At 40.1% G+C, this 22,343-nt stretch overlaps 1 protein-coding gene and 1 long non-coding RNA gene across 2 annotated transcripts in view; one reads left to right on the forward strand and one right to left on the reverse strand.

Moving 5' to 3' along the window:
• LOC119714168 (uncharacterized) overlaps positions 1-22,343 on the forward strand; it is a 55,847-nt gene that overhangs the window by 19,638 nt on the left and 13,866 nt on the right. The gene's annotated exons all lie outside the window — the stretch shown is intronic.
• The window catches only part of NTF3 (neurotrophin 3), a 63,537-nt gene that overhangs the window by 7,504 nt on the left and 33,690 nt on the right, over positions 1-22,343 (reverse strand). The gene's annotated exons all lie outside the window — the stretch shown is intronic.

Below are 22,343 nucleotides of genomic sequence, written 5' to 3' on the forward strand. Positions count from 1 at the left end.
ACAGAAACAATGCTTACTCATTATCATTCAGGAAGTAAGTTATCTATAGACGAGAATTGCATTCAGAGGCAAGATTTCAACTGAGGTATCCTACCTAAAAGAAGACTGACTTAACCGCCCAGCTCCTCGGGCATAGGCTTGTATGAACATCGGCAGAGGCTACTACAGCACATGAAGTATAGTTATTTTTTAATCATTTGGTGAATGGTATAAAAATCCCTCAAGAATATAGACCTTCACATCATTTTTTTTCCCTAGTTTTCTCATTATTATTATTATTGAAATTAAACTGATTCATTTCAGGTAGAAAGCTATATTTTGTTCAAGCCAAATATTTTCTATCAAATATTTTCTATTGATGAACATTTTGAGATATTTTTATTGATTTTCGATGTTCTTTAATGTTCTGTATGTAAATCCCTTAAAAGGCTCATTTCAGGTGTTTTCATAGAGTGTTTACAGTCAAGTAAGTGTGATGAGTAGTCCTAGAGATGGACACAATACTATTTAAAGTACTACAGGAAGTGCAGAGCAGATTCCTAATCTTAGAGTCTGGGCCCCAAATAGGCATAGGCAAGCATTTCCATGGTGACATCTGAATAAGAGCTCAGTGCAATAGCACAATCCATAGTTAAGTAACAGATTAAGTAGTGTTATTGGATACAAATAGATAAGATCCTAATTAGTGAGTGTTTCCCATTGCTTTCTGCCTGATACTTGATTGTGCTAGAATACCTGACCTCAGTTTCCGTGTTCATAAGCTGTCAGGTCAGCTGTGACATATGGCCTACTTAACAGTAAGGTGTATCATAGTGCATGATTTAAGTGGATCATAAGTATATATTTGATATAACCACATACCCAATTATACCAGTATAATTATCTTACTGTGCATTATCTACTACACACCTGGCCTAGATATTGTGTGATTGTAGAAGAGTTTAGACATCTCAGTGTGGATCCAGAAGAATCGATCTATTACCTTTTCTGGATTTACATCAAAATGTATCCCTTGTTGACCTACCAGTTTATGGAAAACTCATCATTTGTCTGGGAACTCAATCGTGGCTTATCATAATGGTATATAACTTGACTCACTCTGTGCTTATTGCCTCCTGTGTCTTCCAATTCCTTTTCTATTCCATGTATTGGGAGTTTGGGAAGAGTTGCTGTCACACTCCAGGAAGCTATTTTTCCTGAGTTGCTGAGAAGCTTTAGATCATGTTTGCTTTCATGCTGTTATTCTGTGTAGCTTTCTGGATATTTGGGGTATACCTTTGATGCTTCAAGCTACTGCTGAACTCTTGCTAGAGATGATTAAAAAAGATGGGGATGGAGGGTACATGATTCTCAAAGCAGCTATTAAATGTGGTCAGAAAACACTCTGTTATGTGAAATTTTGAAAAATATTATACATCAAGGTAGGAAGATATTAATCTCTTCAAGTTGGTCACTTTGCACAGTGTCAGTGCCCCATTACTCAGACATACTAGCCCTGGTTTCAAAAGTGATTGTAAACGTGTCATCAAGAGCGTCTTAAAGAAACTAGTAATAGAACTAAGTGACGATTACATGTTATGAATGGTGTAGAGGATTTATGGGAGCATATACTATGGTATGGTGGGAAAGCTAGCAGATCCTTGTAGTATAGAGCAAGCTATTAAAGCACTGAACAGGTTTGACTTAGAGATTGCTGGCATTCATGGCACAGCAGTTAAAAACAAACATTATGGAAAAGAAACCCTTATGCATTGCAAACGTTGCTTAGTGTAGCTTACTCGATTTTAATGGTTTATATTCCTGTGGTGTTGGCAGGATATTATTGTTATCTAATCTAGGTGTCTCAGAGAAGGTCTAAATTTAGGAGAATTAAATAAACTTACCTATTGCTTCCATTAAGAAATGAAATCCCCAACAGACTCTGGCAAATCACTTTCCACTCTTTTCAGACCCAATGCTTTGCATACTGTTGGGAGGCTTTATTTTGTTTTGTTTTGTTTGTGGTAATTAAAAAAAAAAATAATCTGTAATGATTTATTTTGATCAGTCTCTGAACAGTCTACACAGCTGAAAAGCAAAATGTTATTTAATATGTGCTGTGAAAACAATGAAATCCTAGTACTGTGAGACACTGCCTAAGTATTTACTTTTAAGTCATTGCTGAGAGGATCTGGAATAGAAGCAAAAGTGACTGGTGAATTTTGCATTCAGCATTGAATGTAATATGATTTATGTAAGTCAGCTTGAAGCACTTGGCACTTTCTGAAAATTTTAAAAGCAGTTTTTGTTCTTCAGACCAAGCAACTAATGATCATTTGTGGTGGCTGACAGCTTATTCAGGCTTTTGCCAAAGATGACAGTGTAATTATTCTCATTGCTTGCTAAGCACTGTTTTCACAAACTCATAGAAAGCAACTAGTAGCAGAGTGCCCTGTTGATTCCCTCATCCTAATATATTTGTTGAGAAGAAATGCAATCCTTTCCTTCTGTTCTTCAGGAAACAGTGAAAATGTACAGAATGAAAAACATCAATATGTCATGAATATTCAGATGACAGGAGGTGGAATATGAAACAATTGTACATTCAATTTTGTCCCATATTTCAGAATAGTAATTGACTATTGTACAATATGTGCCTGTAGAAGGATTTATTAAGGTAGATTGCTGTGGAGTGGTGAGTGCCCCAAGAGATATTATGACCCTCCTGAACATTTCCACTTCTCAAGACAGAAATTTCAACACATACAGTTTCAAGCTAAAGCTTTCACAAGAGCCAGACACATTAAGATGCCTAAGAATTCAGAGACAAAATCAAGTGGGACTGTGTTATGGCAGCTTTTACTGTTTACCCCCCCATTCTCAGGGCCAACCAAACTATAAGCTACAGTGAAGGAAGTTGAAGACAATACATTCCTTTTGCAGATGGGCTGGGAAATGGGGAAGCACACCATATCTGAGGAAGGACCATAGTTTCTTACAGCCCCACAGCAGGTCAGTTGCTTTTAATCATTCATTACTCAGGGCCATTTTCAAGAGAGCACACATCCGAGCACTGAGCCCCAGTAAGCTCCAGTGAAAGGTACATGTATAGACCTAATCTCTTATGGAAATGGAGTGCTGCCTACTGGGTCACTGACATTTCCTCTTTAAATAGCAAGACAGTTGTACACCCAAGTATGAAAATTCATCTGCACTTTGAATAAATATGCATTACTATTTATGATTAAAGTTGCGACCATGACCCAACAGTCATTACAGAAAGTTTACCCAACTGGTGACAGCTTTCTGAGGGACAGTTTTGTGGTAAGTCTTGCTGCGAGGGGTAAACTGGTTTCTGAATAGTGAAAGGCACTGTGTAGAACTGCAGCAATCTTGGCTCATTTCAGATATAGCTGATTGCAATGGCATGTGTGTCCACATGTGAACTTTCCACAAACATAACTTTTAGGAAATCAAAATGTGATCAATTTACATGTACCTGCCCACTTCCAAGAGAAAGGTCAGGAGCAGTTCTTCAGTGCTTACCTCATTTTATTTGGAACAACAGCTGCTTCTCACACCTTGTACAATGTTATTACATGTTTGCCCTGTACCTTCTTTCCCTGCCACTGACATAGTCTGGAGTTCAGCGCATTCAAGACTTCCCAGGGGCTTTTGACACTCTCCAGCATCCTCTAGCAATCCCATCAAGAGATTTGACTATTACTAATGTCTGATACAATATCAACTACACTAGCTACACTTCTGAGTCTGTGATTGACTACAGAAGTAGGAAGACCTTTCCTCAGGCTAAGTTTGGTCTTCTTCTATTTTAATTTCTTTCCTCACCAATATTTTTGTGACATGCTGCTTATACCTGTCTGCCTCTGCCCAGACTGTCACAGTATACTTTTTCATTAACCAGCTGAGTAATTCTTCTGTATATTGAGTAAGTTAGGGCAACATTTTAGGAAGCTGGCATCCTGATTCCTTTGATGTATTGGAAAGCTTAGTCAAGTCAAAATCTCTGTTCAAGAGTTTCTACATCTGCAAAATAAGGAACCCCATGGAATGATATCTGCGTTTTGTTACCCTATGTATATACTTTGACATCCTTTGCTTTCTCCCTCAAAGAGCTGGCTGTTTTTGCCCTGCTAAGACAGCACAACTAAAGATTTCCTCTCTCCACACAAAGCATGACAACATTGTAGTTTAATCCCTGCGCACTATGTGGGAGATGCCTGTCTGTTCTGAGAGTAATGAGGCATCTTAACAAATGTATTTCCATAAATGTTCTAAGTGTAAATCATCTTGTTTTCTTTTACCATTCACGTGTCACTGATATTTGAGCACTCTGAAAGCATTTATCTTGGTTCATAAAGACAAAGTAAAAAGGGTGCTCATTCCCATTTTTAAGGGACTGGAAACAAAGAAGTCAAAAGTCGTTTTCAAGGTCATACAGGTATCCTGCTGCAAGTTGGGAAACAGACCATGTGTTTTCATGTTGCGCTGCCTGGATTAGGAAAGCCCATCTGGAATGTTGTATGGGAGTTTGGTCAATAGATGACAAGCATGAAATGCAAGGAAACAAAAGCAATGTCATCTGAGAAGAGTAATCAGCCACATCTTAGTCATGACAAAGAATTAAAGCTGTAGTTGGGGTAAACAATTTCTGCAAAAGTATTTCTACATATTATTCACTGTGTAGCTCTGAAAACTGTCCAAAGTAACAAGAAATCTAAAGGTCAAATCCTTAGTTAAATCAGTAAATTCCAATGACTTGACTAGGCTGGTACTAATTTTGTAAACACAAAAGATTATTATTATTTTTTTATAAGTCATTTGAAGAAAAAAATAGAAAGCACCATAACTGAATCATGGTGGTGCATAACATAGGCTGATAAAGTTTTTTCATTACTGATTGTTAATATCAGCAAAGCCAAGCTGCAAACAAGTTAAATTTGCAGCTCAGTTGGGAGGGCATACAAACAGCAGTGAGCAAAGAGAAATACAGTCTCTGCTTGGGAGATGGACATAGAAAACATTTGCAGAAAATTATAACATGAGAATGAAATTAGAAATTACAAATTTGTACACTGGCGAAGTAATCAGGGGAAAATAAATTTAGGAAGGAGCGATGTCTGATCAGGCCCAGGAAACCGAAAGAAGAAAGAAAGAAAGAAAGAAAGAAAGAAAGAAAGAAAGAAAGAAAGAAAGAAAGAAAGAAAGAAAGAAAGAAAGAAAGAAAGAAAGAAAGAAAGAAAGAAAGAAAGAAAGAAAAAGAAAGAAAGAAAGAGAAAGAAAGAAGGAAAGAAAGAAAGAGAGAGAAAGAGCAGGAAAAGTGACTAGAAAGATCGTATAACTTGACCTTTGAGGAAATTGCCTTGAATTTGCAAGTCTTTGCTATGAGCTGCCAAAAAGGGCATGATAGCAAAGCCAGTGCAAAGATCTGGAAAGTTTAAGCACTGGTGAAAGTGAGCATTCACTCTAGGGTGGGGCAAAGGAGTGCAATCAGGAAAAATGGGATTATACTGAGGAAAGGGAAGTTAGGCTGATCATCAAAAGCAGTTCTCAAACTCTGCAAGATGTTTGTAACAAGCCCAAAGCCACACCAAAGAGGCTTGGTTTCATGTTTCACTACAGCCCTGAAACTCCATCTAAGTCTCCTTTTTTTGGAAAAAAAAAAAAAAAAAAAAAAAAAAGTTTGAAGATTCATTAACTTTTCAAGTCAACCTGGACCTACTTTGGCTCAACCAGGGTTGATTAATTGTTTTGTATTAAAGTCAGGCAACAGTTCCTGTTCTTCCTACTTTTGTCACAGAGATGCTTTGAGGAATTACACTCTCTGTAACTACAACTGAGAGCAGTCTTCCAGATGTGGATCATGCCTTTCACCTCCCCACAGTTCTGAGAGTTTCAAATCTGGCCTCATAACACTGCATGATTATATTTTGGTGTATGCTCCTGGAAAGGGAAAAGGAAACCATGGGAAGGATTAATGTGAGGTGGTCCACATTTACAATAGATTTCTCTCATTGTTCTATTTTTAAATGCCAGAGATGGGGTTTCTCTGATTTGTGGCTGAAGAAGAAAGGGAAAGAAATCACAGATTATCACAGAATTTTGCCCTTCTTCCACTAACTATAAAAAAGTGTCTTTCTAGAGACCCCACAAAGCAGGATGTGAGGTAGAAAAATATCTTATGTGTTTTTACATTTGCATTCCGACTAGGAAAATCATTTAAATTTAAAATTATTTTTTCAAGAATATTGAGAGATTTTCAAAGTTATATATATTTTTAGATTGGATTTTCTGATGTTGAGAAACTCAGGAGCAAAATTTTTTCAAACCGTGAAATTAAAAATCAACGTTTTGCTGGATTGTACACTAAAAAGGTGTTTTCTTTGTTGTTTGTTTGTTTTGTTTTGTTTTTCTTAAGCTGCAACCTTCCTCTTCCATCTTTTAAAATATTTTCTGATTTTTTTTTTTTTTTATGAAGTAAGGAAAATGGTTAAATCAATAAAGCAAACAGAAGAAAACAAGGGAGCAGCTCCAAAAATGTTAGACCCTCAATATGAGAAGTTCTAGATCCCTAAACCTTTTTTATGGTTACAGGCAGAGCTCACATCCAAAAGGCAAAAGAGATACAGGAAATGATAGAAGTAAAATGACCTTTTATTTAGTTTGAATAAAAATTCATGAATAGAACCTGAGATGCTTCTTTAGGTTGAGGGAGAGAGACAGAGAGAGACAGAGACAGACAGAGAGAGAGAGCATCTCACTTGTTTTATGACAGCTCTGCTGTGACCCTCGAGTGCACATTTGCCTTGAGAGCAGGAAAACTATTGGGGCAACTGCACCATTCAAGGTCTATTCGAATCTGCTAATTACCTTTTACTTAGAAGGAACAGCACTGATTCTCAATAGCTTCTCCCAAGCACTGAATATGAGCCTTGCTGCACTGCTGCATGTAATGCACTGCCACCATGGGTGCTCTTCATGGGACTGGGACTGGGGCAAGTCATTGCACAATAGGCTTGGTAAGGAAGCCCCATTTCATTTTATGCAAAACTGCACCTGTGCTTGCTTTGCAAAATCCCATGACTCCTGATTGCTTTGAAGCTGTACAGAAATACATCCTTGGCCACTTCATGAGTCAAAGCTCACTTACTGAATCACCTCTCTCTGTTCCTCAAAGGTTCACAAACCTCCAAACAGAAAGTCTTGCTAGATATGCAGGTGCAAAAGTTTTGTTGCAGATGTTGTGAAGGCAGGAGTTCTTAAGGACAGGAGTCCAGGCCTAATCCAGATACTTTAAAACCACCATTAAGAATTTATAGAATTCAGCATGAATTGGACTAAGCTTTTACACAGTAAGGGGTGCTGGGAATGACAATATGGCTACAGACAGTTGCTGTCTGATCCTTGTTCTATTATACATGTAGAATCAGAATCATAGAATCGTAAAGTTTGGAAAATACCTCCAAGATCATCTGATCTAACCATCCACCTACCACTAGTATCACCCACTAAACCACGTCCCTAAGTACCACATCCAACCTTTCCTTAAACTGAGGGATGGTGACTCCACCGCCTCCCTGGGCAACCCATTCCAATGCCTAGCTACTCTTTCTGAGAAGAAATTTCTACTAATTTCCAACCTAATTTCACTAATTTCCAACTAATTTCTACCCGCTACTGGTCTTTCAGGCTGGTAGCGATGAAGTAACAACAAGAAGTCCGAAGGCGATCAAAAGAGACTTTCGGGATTTGGGGCGACTACTTAGAGGATCAGGGGCGCAGGTTGTGTTTGCCTCTGTCCTTCCGATAGGGGGGATCGAAGCTGAAAGGTGTGCTGTTCACATAAACTCATGGCTTCGAGACTGGTGTGACTGGCAGAACTTTGGGTTCTTTGATCACGGGAAGGTCTATGCTACACCGGGCCTGATGGCACCGGATGGGATGCGCCTCTCTCGGAGAGGGGTAAGGATCTTTGGTCAGGAGTTGGCAGGGCTGATAGATAGGGCTTTAAACTAGAGTCGAAGGGGGAAGGGGCTAAAACCAGGCACGCTGGTGAAGACCTAAGGGATGGTACGCTAGAATCAGAGGGGCTGTGTGCCAGTGAGGTCCTTCGGTTAGATCCACAAGGTGCTGAGTGTGAGACGCACCTGAAATGCTTCTACACGAACGCACACAGTATGAGGAATAAAACGGATGAGCTAGAAGTACTGGCCCAGTCCCGCAACTACGACATCATCGGCATAAGCGAAACCTGGTGGGATGAGTCCTGTGACTGGGGTGTCGCAATAGATGGTTACAGGCTCTTCAGGAGGGACAGGCAGGGTAGGCGAGGTGGTGGGGTGGCGATGTATGTGAAGCAGGGGCTGGACTGTGTGGAACTTCAGGTCGGCGATGGCAAAGTTGAGAGCCTCTGGGTAAGGATCAAGGGACGAACGAATAAAGGGGATGTCGTTGTGGGAGTCTATTACAGACCGCCTGGCCAGGACGATAGCGCCGATAAATTATTCTTTACAGAACTAAGAGAGGCCTCGAGATTAACTCCCCTTGTCCTTATGGGGGACTTCAACTTGCCAGACGTTAACTGGGAGTGCCACACGGCTGACACGAGCAAGTCCAGGAGGTTCATGAAGCACCTAGATGATAACTTCTTGGTGCAGGTGCTAACGGAGCCAACTAGGAAAGGTGCCCTCCTAGACCTGTTGCTAGAAAACAGAGAGGGTCTGGTGGGAGATGTGGTGATTGGTGGCCGCCTTGGTCATAGCGACCATGAAGTGGTTGAGTTCAAAATTTACGGTGACAGAAGGAAAAGTGCCACCAAAACCTCATCCCTAGATATGGGGAAAGCGGACTTCAGGCTGCTCAGGGAACTAGTCAGCAAGGTGCCTGGGAAACTGCTCTTGAAGGCCTTGATGTCCAACAGTGCTGGTCATTCTTTAAGCGATGCCTCCTAGAAGCACAAGAACAGGCAGTTCCTAAATATCGCAAGTCAGGCAGGCGGGGCAGGAGGCCGGCGTGGCTGACCAGGAACATTCTTATGGAGATTAGGTGGAAACAGAGAGTGTTTCGCTACTGGAAGGAGGGCCAGGTGACATGGAAAGAATACAGGGATGCTGTTCGTGTTTGTAGGAAGAAAATTCGTGTGGCTAAAGCACACCTAGAGTTGAAGCTGGCTGTGTCTGTGAGAGAAAATAAAAAGGGTTTTTTTAGATATGTGAATGGAAAAAGGAGAACTAAAGAATACATAGGGCTGCTCCTTGATAGGGAAGGTCTTCTCACAGACAATGACATAGGCAAAGCAGAGACGCTTAACGCCTTCTTTGCCTCTGTCTTCAATGCCGATGATGGGCTTCGGGACCCAGGGTGCCCTGAGCTGGAGGACCAGGACGGTGGGGATGACAAACTCCCAACCGACCCTGAACGTGTGCGGGATTTGCTACTCCACCTGGATCCCTACAAGTCCATGGGTCCGGATGGGATTCATCCCCGGGTGCTGAAAGAGCTGGCGGACGTCATCGCGGAACCTCTCTCAATTATTTTTCAACTATCCTGGGAGTCTGGAGAGGTCCCGGTAGACTGGAAGCTGGCAAATGTTGTGCCGATTTTCAAGAAGGGTCAGAAAGAAGACCCTAGCAATTACAGGCCTGTCAGTCTCACGTCAGTGCCTGGTAAAATCATGGAGAAGATGGTTCTCGAACTTATTGAGGTGCACCTGGGGGACAAAGCAGTCATTGGTCCCAGACAGCATGGGTTTGTGAAGGGTAGGTCCTGCCTAACTAACCTGATTTCCTTTTATGATAAGATCACCCGTATGGTGGACCAAGGGAAACCAGCTGATGTGATTTTTTTGGACTTCAGCAAGGCTTTTGACACGGTTTCCCATAGGATCCTACTGGACAAAATGTCCACCATACAGCTAAATAAAAACATCATACGATGGGTGAGCAATTGGCTAACGGGCAGGGCCCAAAGGGTTATGGTGAATGGGGCTGCGTCAGGCTGGCGGGCGGTCACCAGTGGGGTCCCTCAAAGCTCCATTTTAGGGCCGGTACTTTTCAATATTTTTATAAACGATCTGGATGTAGGAATAGAAGGTATTTTGAGCAAGTTTGCTGATGACACCAAACTTGGAGGAGTTGTGGACTCAAATGAGGGTGGAAAGGCCTTGCAGAGGGATCTGGATAGGTTGGAGAGCCGGGCGATCACCAACCGCATGAAGTTCAATAAGAGCAAGTGCCGGGTCCTGCACCTGGGACGGGGAAACCCTGGCTGCACGTACAGACTGGGCGATGAGACGCTGGAGAGCAGCCCAGAAGAGAGGGATCTGGGGGTCGTGGTAGACAGCAAGTTGAATATGAGCCGGCGGTGTGCCCTGGCAGCCAGGAGGGCCAACCGTGTCCTGGGGTGCATCAAGCACGGTATCACTAGTAGGTCGAGGGAGGTGATTGTCCCGCTCTACTCTGCGCTGGTGCGGCCTCACCTCGAGTACTGTGTGCAGTTCTGGGCACCACAGTATAAAAAGGACATGAAACTGTTGGAGAGTGTCCAGAGGAGGGCTACGAAGATGGTGAAAGGCCTGGAGGGGAAGACGTACGAGGAACGGCTGAGGGCACTGGGCCTGTTCAGCCTGGAGAAGAGGAGGCTGAGGGGAGACCTCATCGCAGTCTACAACTTCCTCGTAAGGGGGTGTCGAGAGGCAGGAGACCTTTTCTCCATTAACACCAGCGACAGGACCCGCGGGAACGGGGTTAAGCTGAGGCAGGGGAAGTTTAGGCTTGACATCAGGAGGGGGTTCTTCACAGAGAGAGTGGTTGCACACTGGAACAGGCTCCCCAGGGAAGTGGTCACTGCACCGAGCCTGACTGAATTTCAGAAGAGATTGGACTGTGCACTTAGTCACATGGTCTGAACTTTTGGGTAGACCTGTGTGGTGTCAAGAGTTGGACTTGATGATCCTTAAGGGTCCCTTCCAACTCAGGATATTCTATGATTCTATTCTATGATTCTAACCTGAACCTCCCCTAGCGCAACAAGTCTTATCACTAGTTACCTGCGAGAAGAGACCCCCAGCTCCCAACACCTTCCTTTCAGGTAGTTGTAGAGAACAATAAGGTCTCCCCTGAGCCTCCTCTTCTCCAGACTAAACAACCCCAGTTCCCTCAGTTGTTTCTCATAGGATTAGTGTTCCAGGCCCTTCACCAGCTTTGTAGTCTTTCTCTAGACATGCTCCAGGGCCTCAATGTCTTTCTTGTAAATAGGAGCCTGAAGCTGAACACAGTACTCAAGGTGTGGCCTCACCTGAGCAGAGTACAGGGAGACGATCACCTCCCTGGTCCTGCTGGCTACACTGGTACTGATACAAGCCAGGATGCCATCAGCCTTCTTGGCCACCTGGGCACACTGCTGGCTCATGTTCAGGTGAGCATCAACCAACACGCTCAGATCCTTTTCCTTTGCACAGCTTTCCAGCCACTCTCCCCCAAGTCTGTAGCATTGCATGGGGTGGTGTGACTAAAGTGCAGGACCCGACACTTAGCCGTTGAACCTCATTGCCCATTGATCCAACATGTGCAAGTCCCTGTGCAGGGCCCTCCTACCCTCCGGCAGATCTTCCAGCATTCCCCTGCAACTTGGTGTCGTCTGCAAATTTACTGAGGGTGCACTCAATTCCCTCATCCAAGTCATCAATAAAGATAGAACACCTAAAGATAGAACCCCTTCAGAACACCACTGGTGACCAGTCTCCCACTGGATTTAATACCATTCACCACCACTTTCTAGACTGGCCATCCAGACAGTTTTTAATCCAGCAAAGAGTGTACCTGTCCAAACTATGGGCTGGCAGCTTCTCCAGGAAAATACTGTGGGAGACAGTGTCAAACGCTTTGGTGAAGTCTAGGTAGACTACATCAACTGCCTTTCCGTCATCTACCAGGCAGGTCACCCGGTCATAGAAAGAGAGGAGGTTGGTGAGGCAGGACTTGCCTTTCATGAACCCATGCAGGCTGGGCCTGATCCCCTGGATGTCCTGCACATGCTGTGTGATTACATTCAAGATGACCTTTCCTGGCACTGAGGTCAGGCTAACAGGCCTTTAGTTCTCCAGGTCCTCCTTAAGACCCTTTTTAAAGATGGGCATGTAGCATGCAACTGAAGTGTTTGTTTCCAGATCATATTGAGAAGTGAGTACTGCACTATATAATTAATATCTCTTTCATGGTCATAGCTTGCTTGTAACCAGACTATAGTAATATTTTTAAAGTCATTCTCAGAGAAAAACAGTCTTAATTTCTGATAAAATACAGGGAACTGTAAGATTTTTTTTTTTCAACACAAGCCTCTAAATTAAAAATAGCTTGTGTGCCTAAAAGCTTGTCTACTCTGTCAAGCTACATTAACTGGTCTAATATGTGAGATCACCTCTTGCAACAACCTTGCATAATTTTACCCTGTGAAATCTCGATGGCTCTCCTTGAACAGCTTCCAGATAGAGACCACCAAATCCTACTTGTACAAGGAAGTTTACAAATATAATGTTTGCCCATGAGTGTTTTTCCTTATTGCATCAGAATCTTTAAAAAAGCTATTGCCCATTTAGAGAAAAAGTCATTCTACTAATTGGCATTACTCTATAGCAAATTGTTTACAAGTAGGTCTTTCCTGAGGGTAGAGACTGTTCCGGTAAATCTAGCTGCTCTGCATTTTTTTCCTTGTAAAAATTTGCCTGAAGTGGAACTAAACTTATGTATCCCCTAGTTCATCAATGTTCATAAGGATAAAATTTCCAGTATGCAGTTCTCCTCGAGACATGGAAGTTTTCTAATTTTAACTCTCAGTTAACACTCTGCAATGAGTTTGACTATATTTAGGGGTTAGTGTTCAAGAACAGTGTGAGTATTCTGGTCCCAGTCTAGCTGAGTGTATGTTTTTTAAGCTTGTGCGTTGCCCTATTGAAATGCAGTGATTGCTTCCATGTTAATCCCATAGCTGAATGCTTTGCTAAACTGCAACCAAACTGTCTGCTAATTTGCAGAATTGAGGCCTCCCTTCTGGAGTCAAAGTGTGATATCTGTGTTCTATTTTGCTAACACAAGCACCTCTGCCAGGTCCAAAACTCCTCTAAAACCTGCTTTCCTTTTTGGAAAGCACCTTGTTTTATCTTTCAGTACAGATGCCATTTTGCCGTTGATGCAAAATGTCTTCCCCTCCCCCCTCCTTCTTGCCAAAAATCTTTGAAAGAAGAATTTTAGAACTGGGTATACTTTGGCACATGTTGTCTACTGCCAGGCATCTGATCTCCAGATATTTGATAAAAAAGCAAGGTTTTAAACTGGGCATGGAAAGGAGACAAATGAGATGTACAGCAACTGGCTTAAATATTGGTCTTGCCTCTCCTTATATCTTTATACAGGCAATAGCTAGGCTGTTGTTTAGGTGGTGGTGGTGGTGTTTTTTTATTTTGTTTTGTTTTGTTTTGTTTTGTTTTTTAGAAAACAACTTCTTACTGAAGAAATTCAAGTTATGAAACATTTTGTCTGTAGAAGGGCAGGAATAAAGTAACATTAAGGTTATGGGAACTAAAAGGCAGAAAAAGTAATGTTTTTAGTAGAATTTTTTTCACCTCTAATCTAATGCACACCTTATAAATTTCATAAAAGAATACTTTTGATGTATGATCACCACAAGGTTTAGTCACATCACTGGAAAATTGACTCACAGGTTAGATAGGAGCTATGGAGGAGTAGCATAGTCCTTTTCTGAAGAATAAAGTGTTCATTGCTGTCAGAGGCAAGAAATCATTCTTGGATGCATAAACCCCACTGCAAGAATGAATGCTGTATGCATGAGTTCTAACTGAGGGTAAGGGAAGGGTTTTGGTTGTCTTATTGCAGGCGTGGCAATTCTGCAGTATCAAGCTTTTTTCATAATTAAGAATGCCTTTGGTGATTAAAGTGCTTTTACCATAGTTTTACAGTTTGGAAACTGAAGCCCAGACAGGTTATGTGACTTGTCCTAAGCTATGTGAGAAGAGTGGGGTTTCAGAACTTTTTCTCATGAGGTTTAGGCTATGGTTGGTTCTACTTGCTGAACCAGCCTCTTCCTTTTGGTTCTTCCCAATACACGTCACCTCCTTTCTGACTCACACAAAGTCTGTTGAATCAGCTGGCCAAAAGGAGAAGTGCTTCTATGTCATATTTCTTCCCATTGAAATGATAGCAAAGGAAAACAGTCCTTACTCTAGTGAAATCAGAGGTAATTGGGAAGCAAGAGGATAGAGGGTAAACGATCTGGAAAACATTGCCAAAGGTGTCTAAGTCTGGATCATGTCAAAGATCTCAAGTGCCTTCAGGAAATAAAAATACCCTGGAATCAGCCTTAAAAAAGAAGCAGGCCAATGCAAATCGGCCATAGCAGTTCAGTAGTTTTCCCCAGGCACCAACAAATCAATCAAGGGAGAGATTTTTAATTCTGCATATACAAAAAGCCTGGTCCTAGACTTCAATTTGCACAGTAGATATCCCTGATTAAAAAGGAGCCAAATGTTTTTGTGCTTCAGGAAGTAGGAGAATTAGGGATGCTTACTTTGGACGACAGTATAACCTTACAGCATAGCCTATACAAGGAGAGATGCACAGCTGCATCTCCCCAGGAGCAGAGTACAGAATATATTGTGAGTCAGAGTCTCAGTTCCTGCCTATCTTCCTTCCACCACCATACACTCCCTTTGCTCTGCTACAAAAGTCAATTACTTCATCCTTTTTTTTATCCTTTTTTTTTTTTTTTTTTTTTTTTTTCTTGTTTCACAGAGCAGTTTACTCTCCCATGCTCTCAGCCAGCTACTTTGGCTAGCAAGGAAGGGGAGTGGGGTGAAGTTTGGTCTCTTTGCACTTCTGTCATTTTAACACCCCTTCTCCACCCACTTCCTCCCAGCAGGGAGTATTCGGTGAGCAACCCCTGCTCTCCTCAATGCAGGCAGAGTTGCAATAAGCATGCTGAACTTGAATAGCCATGGGAGCTGAGTTGCAGGGGAGAGGGAGAGATAGTTCTTCCTCTCTCTTTTACTCCTATCTGACTAGTTACTGGCCCTGGCAATGTGTGGTGAATTTAACCCAGCAAACATATTCTGTACATATTCAGAGTTAAAGGTCCATGTTAAAATGATACTGGATATTACTAGTGCTAGAAACTGGGGGACCCATGTTCACTGAACCCTGTGAAAGACCAGCATCTTCCTAATTTGATCTCAGTCCATTACTAGAAAATATGGAAAGAAGCCCATTGCAAAAACAAAACAAAACAATCACATCCTTAGGAACTTTGGGGAGGCAAACATATGTAGAAACTCTTTACTAAAGGTAAGAGGTCAGTCAATCTTTTGAGATAACTGGATGTGAAGGGGATAATAAGTTCTTAGGCCTTCTTGACAGTGGGAACACGAAGAGGTTTGCTGGGCTACAAGAAGTATATGTTTTTTCCAAAGGAAGGCAACTTTACCTGTGGTTGACACTGATGGGAAGGCTCTGGAAATATCTTACCCTCTCAGAAAAAGGCAAAAGCATACACATAATCTCTTTTCTATCCCATGCTCCCATTTCTCACTGTAAACCTACCTCTCTGGGTTGAAAGTACATCAAGACTCATAAATTTCTTCCTTGACCATGTCATGAATTCCTCTCTCTTGTTATTGTAAATATTGGGGGCACAGTCTGTGATTTCAAGCTTTCAGTTTAGCTTCAATCTAGATAGAGTTGAGTGGAAAGCAGAGGAGAACATGGCAGGTCAAGACTGATGGATTCAAATCATCTGGAGTATGGGACTCAAATGCATGTGCAGAGGTTGGATTTACAAGGAAAATACTGTGTTAGAGTTATTTAGGAAAGTTAGAAAATATTTTGGGACTGCTAGAAATTAAGTAAAATTGAAAAGAATATCTATTTTAATATAAATAAAATAAATTATAAATTTATATATTTATATAAATTTAAATTTATATAAATATATTTATATATAAATAGCATTATATTTGAAGACAATTTTGTATATGCAACTCTTAAAAATTAAAACTCAGAAGCCAAATTCTGCTTTCAGTCATGCAGAAAGCAAGTGACTGTAGACTCAGTTGCACATAACTGAGGTCATAATCTGGCATAGTGTCTGAGCTGGCTCAGTCTTCTATTAAGCTAATGTCAGTACAAGTAAGCTGTTATGAGGAAATCCATGGGGAATGGGTCAGGTGTTAATGCTTATAATCAACATGATTCCAAACAAATTGGAAGAATTAAAAATAAACAAATGCTATGTCTTCTGTTTTAAGTTGCTTGTTCAGATTTAACATAACTCTACTGACCTGAGTGGTGTTGCTTAAGATTTATTGTCCTGTAAGTTAGGAGAGAATATACTATGTGCTTAGAAGACCCTTCCATGTCAGAGCTCTAGAAAAGTGAAGCAAGGAAGCACATGGAAAGTTCTGAATGATGAGAAGGTAAGGCCTTCTTGCCCTCTTTTCTGTGTTCTATGTGAATAAGCTGAAACCTAGATCTATATTTCTCCAAATTCATTCACTTCCCTTAAACTTGTGGAAGACTTGTGTGTGTGTGTTCTGATGGTCGACAGCTATGTGGGAAGAAGAAAATAACATTATTGCAAGAAACGTGGCTAGTTTGTCTACACTCTAATGAAAGTCAAAATGCAAGTATAATCCCTGAAAAATATGTTGTAATTGCACTGCCTTCTTCCTACCAGGCAATTCTTCGCAAATAAGGCAAATATTCATCCTTCTTATCTGTGCTAAGGTGTCTTTGTGTTAGGTGAGGTAAGTCTTCACTTCCGTGAATTCATCCTTTCTGAGACTGTGATTGAAAATTGATATCTGTTTTCTCTTACAGGTTGAAAATGAGAAGTTGCAATTTTGAAAATCTTTTCTGCCTTTTTTTTTTTTTTTTTTTTTTTCACTTAGTTTAGTTCTTGCATCTGTCTTACAGCAGTACTTTATAGGTTAGCACGTGATATATAATAATCAAAGAAGTACTGCACTTCTCTAGCCCAGTATGTAATGCAGGAACCAGAATCTGAGAGCAGGCAAACATCCACTTTGTTTAAAAATTTGTTCAAGGAACTCAAGTACAAGATACGAACAGTCATGCTATCACAAAGGGTCTCATGACATTCTTGCCAGTGTTGTATTCTACAAAGACCAAGCAGTTGGTGAACAGTTTCAAAACGGGACATTTTTTTACAGAAATATAAAAAGAAGCAAAGTGCCCATTTTGTACTAAAAAAAAATCATACTCATAAAACGTCCAGTGAAAACAATAGTGAATAAAAAGAATAAAAATTCTAAAACATTGCATATTGAAAAAAATTGCATAGGCATTCATTAACATTTTATTAGTTCTTTTCCTCTGTGCTCTGGGAAGGCAACATAGCAGCCTTTCTAATGAAAACAAAACAAACAAAATCCTACAAACTACACAGCTAGGAAGGGGGAAAGAACAAATAATGCTCATTGTTATTTCCCTTCAGACTCCAGAAAATGGTTGGCTACTCTTAATAAATGAATTAATAAATAAAGAGGAATTGTATTCCTTTTGATGCTTCTCTGGTTGGAAATTTCTTTATGTAGTTTCCTTTCGTTTTCTTTTTTGAAAAAATCCAAGCTCCTTGCTTTAGTTACTCTTTAGGGTAACTTGTTCCATATGTCACATAGCCTTTGTATGAAATAGTTTAGAGCAAATTCTCCTTTCATCCCCGTGACCTAATTTTAAGGTCTTACTGCTGTGAATGACTAATCTGGATCAGTTTGACCAGACCCTTCTATTTAATAAATGTCATTTAACTCACAATTTTTCCCCCTTTTCTGTAACAATAAGCCCAACCAAATCTTTCTTTGTAAGTGTAGCTTTTATAAACTCCCTTAAATTCTAGAGCTAATTGAACAGTGCTCTCTGACTTAGTTCATTATTATACTAATTGATTTCATTCAAGTGCATTTTTAAAGTAATTCAACACAGAAGCTTATTATCTTATTTTTTCTCAGTTGCTTTTCTCTACAGTTGATGCCAAAGAGGACTTTTTTTTTTGTTTGTTTAACAGTGGCTTTCCAAGTTTTATTGTTGTTGTTGGTTTGGTTTGGTTTCGTTTTATTCTTTGCATAACTTTTCCTGGGCAGATACTCCCTTTGATAGTGTCTTTTTTTGTTTGCTTGTTTGTTTGTTTGTTTTGTGGAATAAATTACATTTAACATCTTCACAAACATAATTTTCTTTATGCCTTCCCATGAGTCTTCTGTGTAAGAAATGTATGTACTTAAAATTGTCCAGGCTGTTCAATGTATTTACCAGCTAATTCAACTTGGTGGTCCTTGTGCCTCACCTCTAACATTAGTTTAGACTGGAAGAAACTCCACTGTGCAAATTAAGCACTAATTGTGTAATGATTAGTGCAAACTAAGCATGAATGACGTGAGTGCTATCCCCCTTCTAATTCTATTCTTCAAATATTCACATTCTTAAATACTCAGATTTATATTCCTGCCCCAAAACTTTTCTGCCTTTTCACTGGTTTAAATTGCTTGCTATCAACTGTACATGTTCTACAGGTGGCAAAGAAATCAAATAAATGGTTTTAGAATGGTCTGACTGAAAAAGCTACACCAGTTCATCTAAAACATTTTGACTGAATCTATCTCAAAAAATGTATTGGTTTATAGCAGAACCATTCAGGGACTGCACTACTTACTCTCACCATCAGCATAACCATATGGGCACAAGTCTTTGACCCTCTCTGAATCTGTCATGGCAAAAATGAATTTTACTCTTTTAGTCTGCTTTGCCTGTGGAATGTAGCTATAACCATAAAAAGCATGAAAATGCCTCTGGCAGTCGTTGCCTACAAAGTGTACTAGGCTGATGAAGTCAACTTGGCAAAAACTCAGCTGTAGGTCCAGACCAGATGTATATTAGAGTTTTTCCTATATAGGTCTTTGAAAATCTTACTGAGAGGTACAGATGAACATAGACTGTATCTCAGCATAAGCCTCATGTATCACAGAGATGGCCAGAAATTGAGATGGGCTATGTGTTACTAAGACATGAAGTAAAACACTCCTGTTTTTGCCCCATTATCCATGTTTTTGCCTCAGGGTCTCTGTAGAACACAATTGCTATTTTGTTCTTTCTGCCACATCCCTGGCTCCTCCAGATGTCTACTCCATCAATAGTCCTGAGCAAGGGCAGAGAAAGTCCCTTTCTGTTATCTCTGCAGAATGCTTTCTAGAGGAAAGTGTAGGATCTCCAAAACACGGGCCTCTCTTCCCATGCTGGTAAACAGTAATTCTCTGACTCCAGAGAAGTTCCTTTGCCCCAGATAGGCAAAGGAGGACAGGCTCTAAATGCAGAAATTTAAGAAAATTAACAGGGAGAAATTGAGCTATGTAGTTCTACTCCAGCTCCTGAACAGGTGTATAGTCACTTACAGTTTTGCAAAGTTGAGATGGTGTTTTTTAAGGTGTATAAAAGAAAACTGGTGTTAGAATCTTAGTAACCTGCACAGGAATTTTTCTGGTAGAGAGAGGGGTAGTCTGACATTCCCTCAAACATGATTTCAGATGCACCATTTCTGTAGTGCTCAGGAATTGTGCAAGCAATGCTTTTGAATGCAAACTGATTCTCCAGCAAAGCTAAAGATCAAGAAGTAAAAGTTTGCTTCAGAATATCAGTTTTGAATTCAGCATCCCAGGGTACAGAGACCCTGGGCTTTTATTTAACACTTTAATTTTAACTTTAATTGTGTAATGATCAGCACAAAAGACTTTTTGGATATTTCTGTTCTGTACCATTATCTTGCTTTATTTCTACAGGACATTTGATGCAAAACACTTCATGAAGGCTGAGGAATTCTGTCTTGACACTCAGTAAAAATGTCTACAGCAAATCTAACTTCTCTGTGTATAGTATAGGACCTTGTTAACCTGCTTAAACCTTGAAGAAAGCTTGCTTCACTGACCTGTCTTCTTTAATGTAACATTTTACAAATGTGTTTTACAAAAGTAGAATATGTATTAAAAAGAAAAAAATGAAAGACAGAAAGAAAAATCTACCAAACCAGAGTAAAGCCATGTACTCTGCTGATGAGGACAGTATAGGAACCTATATAGAATAGAATTGTACATTGTACATAGAGAAGAAAATTAAATTAAACACATAATACAGAACAAATAAACAAAGCAACTGTTAGTTTCCTCTTAGATCCAAGTCTTAGGACTGCAAAAGATCAAAAATGCTTTAAATCACCAGAGCATATTTCAGTTACAAAGATAAAATGAACACCTTTTTGAAACACTACTTAAAATTTAGAGGAGAGGATTCTCAAAAGCTGAAGGAGTCTCAAAGAACTAAAAGTTACAGCACGAAAAAGCATGAGTCAATGTCGGAAAGTTTACAAGTTGACCATCTGAAAATATTTTGGATTCACCAAATCAAAACTGCTTGCTTGACTTGAACTTTAAAAGAAATAAACAACAACAATATTAAAATGTTTAGAAACACAAGTTGTCTATTTATTTGAAGTGAATAGGCTTTCTATCCACATGGTTTGAGTTTGACTGGACTTCTCTGATTCATAATGCTTTCTGGAATTTGGAAAAGTGGAAATGGAATGCATGGTGTGGCTGCTGTTAAAAAGTGAGAATTTCATTTGATTGTTAGATAGTAAGTATCAAATCAATAGCCTGAAGAATAGTATCATTATAGTGGAATCATAAGAATTAGTATTGTTCAAAAGACATGAGGATAAGTATTTAAATGTCTTGGAAGTTCTTTTTGTCTGAAAATACAGGCATCTAGATTTTGTCTAGATGGCCAGATAATAGCATAGGATCACTCATGTTTGCATCATTGTGAAGATCTGGCCCTTATCTGTAAGCACTCCAATGCTTTATGAAACAGTATCACACAGGGAAGAAAGAAAAACCTTGACTGTAAAACCATCATGCGCCCAGCAGGAAATGTTTTATGGTTTGATACCTGTACACTTTTTCACAAATTCTGAGACTCACTACTTTATTTCTTCATTAGAATTTTCTTTTAATTTATTAAAATTCTCTCCTCTCCTCCCTCCTACCCTTCTTTGCTCTACTCCCAGCTGTCATCACTGTTTATGGTTTGAGTAAGCAAAATATATATTTACCAGTACAGCTTACTGTTGTGTTTGCTGGTATGTACTGCCTAAGGGCATGTCTGTGAATTGAGCATCCAACTACATACAGGCATGCTAAAAAAACACCCTCTTCTCTTGTCAGCTTTTTCCCTGCTCTGCCTTTTCATAAGCCATACATTAAAACTTTTCTTTTGGATTGTGAGATTTGTGGGATAAAGACTGACATCTTACTTCATGCCTGTATGTGAGCTCTGTCAGATCTAGAGCACTAAATTTCTGGGTCCTATCATTCCTGGGCAGAGAAATCTGAATCTCCTGTCCTTAGCAAACACAGCTTTGGCCTTTACCCCTGTTCTCTGAACCTACATGCTGGATTAACTGAGGTCATGGAGCAGGAGAAACGTCATGTGCCTGCATTGCAGCTGCGTATTTCACTTCATAGGGTTGTGTGTGAAAGCAGCCTTACTAGATTTTATTTTCAGCTGCAGCTGAATGCTATGGCCCTTCTCCTGACTGGATGTGTGCCCATTGGACAATCCCATAGCATCTTGGTTGCTTGCCAACCCCACATGCCAAAAGCATGTCCCCACTTCCTCTTCTCTTACATGATGAAGTCTGTGGGGTCTCATTCACTATGACTTAGAAATACTGTGTCTTACAGTCTTAGCGATGTGAAGCCAGAACCTGGAGAAGGCCTCCAGATGTTATTGCAATAGCAATAATGATTAAAAATATTCCATAATTAAATGAATAATGTACAGTAAATTTAAAATCTAGCTTTTCATACAATTAAAAAACAAACAAACAAACAAAAATGTTGCAAATAAACATTTACAGTCTTATCAGAACTGTCCTTCAGAATCATGCAGACTGAAACTGTCACCTTACAAGAGCTCCTGACTTAAGTACTGTTGAGTCCAACTGAAAGCTGACAGTTCCCAGAAATTTTGCAGAATTTCTTTCTTGTGTTCAACTAGTCAGAAAAATTGTCTGGTGGTTAAGGTCACTAATCTATGTTCAGTTCTTAACTCCCTCGGGAATTGCATTTATAAGTTTGGGAAACCCATTAAGGACTTGTTTATGCTGCTAAAATTAGCCTTATGTTTTTCTGTAGCATTACTAATGAACATGTAGCTGCTAAAATGTACTGATGAAGGCAAAGCATGTTAGTTTTAGTCTGAGACGTTTTT

This window comes from Anas platyrhynchos, chromosome 1, assembly GCF_047663525.1.
Source record: "Anas platyrhynchos isolate ZD024472 breed Pekin duck chromosome 1, IASCAAS_PekinDuck_T2T, whole genome shotgun sequence".
NCBI lineage: Eukaryota > Metazoa > Chordata > Aves > Anseriformes > Anatidae > Anas > Anas platyrhynchos.